Source organism: Loxodonta africana, chromosome 1, assembly GCF_030014295.1.
Source record: "Loxodonta africana isolate mLoxAfr1 chromosome 1, mLoxAfr1.hap2, whole genome shotgun sequence".
Taxonomy (NCBI): domain Eukaryota; kingdom Metazoa; phylum Chordata; class Mammalia; order Proboscidea; family Elephantidae; genus Loxodonta; species Loxodonta africana.
Window position 1 is genome coordinate 80,316,805 of NC_087342.1, and position 5,496 is coordinate 80,322,300.

General features: G+C 39.8%; 1 non-coding gene across 1 annotated transcript; it reads left to right on the top strand.

Moving 5' to 3' along the window:
* The first annotated feature begins 4,085 nt into the window (after nucleotides 1-4,085).
* TRNAS-GCU (transfer RNA serine (anticodon GCU)) lies at nucleotides 4,086-4,167 on the top strand. The gene has a single exon. It is a non-coding gene; the product is annotated as a tRNA-Ser (tRNA).
* Nucleotides 4,168-5,496: the final 1,329 nt, after the last annotated feature.

Here is a 5,496-nt window from a genome sequence, read left to right on the forward strand (position 1 = left end):
GCATAGGTTCTTGATCGTATGCTATCTCCAGAAATGGTTGAATGTTGACCAATTCTTTTTGGTACAATGACCCTGTCTGTGTATTCTTTCCATCTTCTTTTGATGCTTCCTGAACCATTTATTATTTTCCCTGTAGAATTCTTCAATATTGCAACTTAAGCCTTGAATTTTTCTTCAATTCTTTCAGCTTGAGAAATGCCGAGTGTGTTCTTCGGTTTTGGTTTTCTAATGCCAGGTCTTTGCACATTTCATTATAATACTTTACTTTGGCTTCTTGAGCCACCCTTTGAAATCCTTTGTTCAGCTCTTTTATTTCATTATTTCTTCCTTTCACTTTACCTACTCTGTGTTCAGGGGCAAGTTTCAGAGTATCTTCTGACATCCATTTTGGTCTTTTCTTTCTTTCCTCTCTTTTTTAATGACCCCTTGCGTTCTTCATGTATGATGCCCTTGATGTCATTCTGGAACTTGTCTAGTCTTTGTCCATTCATGTTCAATGTGTCAAATCTCTTCTTGAGATTTTCCATCATATGTCTGTCAGTTTGTCATGCCGTAGTATTGTATGTTGCTGTGACACTGGAAACTTTGCCACTGGTATTTCAAATACCAGCAGAGTCACCCTTGGGGGACAGATTTCACCTGAGCTTCCAGACTGAGACAGACTAGGAAGAAGGACTTGGCAGTCTACTTCTGAAAAAATTTGCCAGCGAAAACCTATGACTAGCAGCAGAACATTGTCTGATATAGTGGTGAAAGATGAGCCTCTCATGTTGGAAGGCAAAAAAAATATGACTGGGGATAAACTGCCTCCTCAAAGTACAGTCGACCTTAATGATGTGAATGGAGTCAGTCTCTTAGGACCTTCATTTGCTGATGTGGCACAACTCAAAACAAGAAGAAACATCTGTGAATGTTCATTAATAATTGGAATGTGGAATATAGGAGGCACGAATTTAGGAAAATTGGAACATGTCAAAATTGAAATTGAATGCATAAGGATCAAAATCTTAGGCATTAGTGAGCTGAAATGGACAGTATTGGACATTTTGATATGGACAATCATATAGTCTGCTACGCTGGGAATGACAATTTGAAGAGGAATGTGGTTGCACTCTTCATCAAAAAGAACATTTCAAGGTCTATCCTTAAGTACAATGCTGTCAGTGATAGGATAATATCCATATGCCTATAAGGTAGACCAGTTAATACAACTGTCATTCAAATTTATGGACAAACCACTAATGCCAGAGGTGAAGAAATTGAGGATTTTTACCAATTTTTGAGTCTGAAATTCATCAAACATGCAGTCAAGACACATTAATAATTACTGGTGATTGGAATGTGAAAGTTGCAAACAAAGAAGGATTGGTTGTTGGAAAATATGGTAATAGTAACAGTCCCGGAGATTGCATGACAAAATTTTGAAAGACCAATTAATTCTTCAGTGCAAATACCTTTTTTCAACAACATAAACGGCAACTATACATGTGGACCTCACCATATGCAATACACATGAATCAAATCACCTATATCTGTGGAAAGAGATGACGGTAAAGCTCAATGTCATTAGTCAGAACAAGGCCAGGGGATCACTGTGGAACAGGCCTTCAACTGCTCATATCGAAGTTCAAGATGAAGTTGAAGAAAATTAGAACAAGTCCATCAGGGCCAAAGTACAGCCCATACAGACACATAGGCATACATAAATATATGATTCAGCCATTGTGCATCTAGTTATTTACCCAGTGAAGTAAACGTTTATGTCCACCAAAACCCTGCCCTCAAATGTTTATAGCAGCTTTACTGATAATTGCCAAAAATTGGAAACAATGAAGATGTCCTTAAATAGATGAGTAAACAAGCTGTGGCACATTCATATAATGGAGAATTATTCAGCAACAAAAATAAGTGAGCTTTCAAGCTATGAAAAGCGGCAGAGGAATCTTAAATGCATATTGCTAATTGAAAGATGTTAGCCTGATAAAGCTACATATTATATTATTCCAAATACATGACATTCTGGAAAAGACAAAATTTTAGACAGTAAAAAGATCAGTGGCTGCCAGCAATTCAGAGAGGTTTGGAGGGATGAATAGTGGAGCACAGACATTTTTAGGACAGTGAAACTATTCTGAATGATACTGTAATGAGGGTTGCTTGACATTACACATACTGCTTCTACAGCATCAAACAGCCAAGACACCACCCAGTATTTACACACACATACACAGACACACAGGCAAACATATACACATTCCCATCAGTTTTCTGTGTGACACTCTAGTTTTCTCCTTAAGTGAAACCTACCACACACTGTTCCTTGTTCTTATTGTAGAAATCCCCTGAGCCCACTGAAAGAACAAGTCTGACAGACAAACCACGTTCTGCCAATTTTGAAAAAGACTCAGTGTTATAAGTATTCGCAAAGGCTCATATTTGTGCAAACTATGATGAGAAAAGGCTAACAGGCACTAGAAATCTGGTACCAGGAAATGATTTTTTTTTTATGTAGTTCAGAGAATTGAGTTTTCACCATGATAAATCTCAGGGTTCTAGACCAGTCTTGAGGCAAGCTGATTTATTTTCCACAAGTATCACAAATGAATTTCTAACCCCCAAATCTCAAAGTACATTTTTTCAGTCTTTATTCACCCTCTACATGCAGGTGTTTTTTTTTTTTTTACATGCAGGTGTTTACTGATCAATCGTAAATCCAAGGCCAGAGACCAGAGCACTACCCGAGTTCACTGTGTAACATTCTTAGAGGTGTGTTCCAAGATATCTTGAATCTCATATGAGTTTATCTTCTCCCTCTTCCAGGCTTTCCCCCATGCCCCTCCACTCACAATTTTTCAGAACTCCCTTTTCTGTACCTACTTCTGTTTGAGAATGACTTAATTTTTTTTTCATGAATAAATGCTTCATTCACTTTTGTTCTTTAAATCCTGTCTATTTACCTATCTTACTCTTATAATTCACCTTTTCTAAATCCTGAAGCTGCTGTTTTGTTCATGTCTTATGAATTCTTTTCTGGACTGTTCGTAGGGCCCTTGAATTAACCGATATCTCGAGTAGAAAAAACCCTTACAATGAAATGCAGAGTACATCACTATCGGGTGTTCTTTTGCCATTGCTTTCCTACATCAAATCTGACACATATATTCTGATCGAGCAAACAGCAAATATAGTGAAGGCTTTTACATGGCCAAAATATTAATTTTTTTAGCTTTGTGCCTCAGGTTAAGTCAACTATTGAGGAAATCAAGAGCTGAAAATGGGGATTTGATTCTTTCACACCCATAATAGAAGACAGAGACTTTTAACAACTCCAGGTTGTAAAAAAGCCACCATGGAAACCTCTTGTGGCTATTTATCCAACATGTTTCCAATCCTCTGCCTTGGCTTTCAAGCCCTATAAAGAATCAGTATCCTCCACTGATTCCTGAGCACCTCCTGCCTAAAGCAGCTGCTGATGCCTCTTAACACTGACCAACACTACCCCAACGCTCAAGGAGCATGAATCTCAGGTAGAGCACACGCTTTGCATGTATGTGGCCCTGGCTTCCATCCTCTGTACATCTACACTTTTTCTTCGCTTCAACACTGTTTAAAACCAATCTTGAGGCAATACAGATTCACTTCTCCTAATATTTTCCATTCAATTTCTGCACACATAGACAGGAAAAAGACAACTCAATGGACTTCTTCAATGCTCTTTCATTTCTATGCTATGAGCTTCTATATCCCTTAAAGTGACTGTGACGGTAGAAGGAGTATGACAAAAAAGGGAAGAAAAGAAGAACCAAATGCTAACAAAATCTCTTCAATCACCCAAAACAAAATCATGCACATTAAGCTCCCATTTTGTACTATTATTAAAGAGAAAGACAGATGGGGGAGGGGGAGGTGCTTGAAAGGGCCCTGCAGACAGTTTTTTTTTTTTTTTTTTTAATCAACTAATCCACAAAGCCCCCTAGTGAGGCTCTCCACTGGGCTACTTCCAGATATGCAGATGTCTAAATTATTTCAGGGCAAAACTGAGTGCCTAAGTTTCCTTCTCTTTGATTCTCTTTCCCTTTATCCTTGACGAGGTGGCCGAGTGGTTAAGGCGATGGACTGCTAATCCATTGTGCATTGCATACGTGGGTTCGAATCCCACCCTCATCGGTTCTTCTTTTCCCCACTTGTCGTGGGAGTAAGATTTGGAGCCCTAGGTTGCACAGTGGTTAACAGCTTGGCTGCTAACCCAAAGGTTAAAATTTTACTAGTAGGAAGCACTGGAGACAGGATAAAAGGGGACAGGGAGAGGAAAGGTGAAGGTGACACATAATGGGATGAAGAATATGAAGGGGAAGATAAGAGAAGGGAAGTGGGTTTGGGTGTGGAAGAACTAGAAGAGAAGGTGAAAGAAGGTTCGGAACTAGGTCTTTAGGATGCACAAAATATGGATGGCCAAAGAAGTACTTTGAGACTACCAGGGTTGCCTATGTCCCCTCTGTTCTCTCTACAAGGCAGGAAGTCAGAAAGTTCCCTTCCTCCTAAGGAAAATGGACTATGGGTGTTTTTCCAATAGGAGCATGCAGCTGTTTTTGCTCAAGACTTTTGTGGTTTTAAGAGAGCTTAGCAGCTCTTTCCACCTCTAGAAATAATTTTTCAACTGTGGATGCTGGAAGACTTAAGGTTTCCTGAGAAATCCCTTTCCTCTGGATAGCATCCAAACACTTGACGGTTAACAAAGAGTTGGGATCACAGATCTCTGTGGTTGGGATCACAGATCTCCATGACTGGTGATTGGACCGACATTTTGCTGACCAGGAAGGCCTAGTGGCATAGTGGTTAAGAGCTATAGCAGCTAACCAAAAGGCTGGCAGTTCAAATCCACCAGGCACTCCTTGGAAACCCTATGGGGCAGTTCTACTCTGTCCTGTACGGTCACTATGAGTTGAAATCCACTTGATGCAACAGGTTGTTGTTTGTTTGCTGACCAAGATTATATGGGTAGGTGTGGAAGTGTAGAAGGAATGGGAAAAAGAAAAGCAGATGGAAACCTTCCTCCTGAAACTGCTATCTGTTCATTGACACAGGCACAGGTGAGGGAAAAAAGAAGACTCAAAAGGAAGTTGTCCAACAGTCACTTCCCCCGACTTTCCATCTGTATTTTCCTTCCCTACTTCTTAATAATAATGAGAAATTGTAGTAAAGGAGAACAGGCGGTCTGTGACACGGTGGGATCTTGTTGCTTCACCATCAGCAGGTCCTGAGTGAGCACCTTCTTTTATTCCAGTTCCTCCTTACATCATTGTTCTTAAGCAGTTAGGTTGGGAGGCCCAAAGAGTGTCCAGGACTATGGTCCAAGAGAGTAACTATTAAGCCATTTATCCTTTCTGTGAGTAGGAAAAACACAAGAAAAGATATTCAGGAAGAGAAAAATGGGAGAAGTCTGAAACAAATCTGACCAGAGTCAAGTGCCAGTCAGTGAGAAAGGGAAATAACACT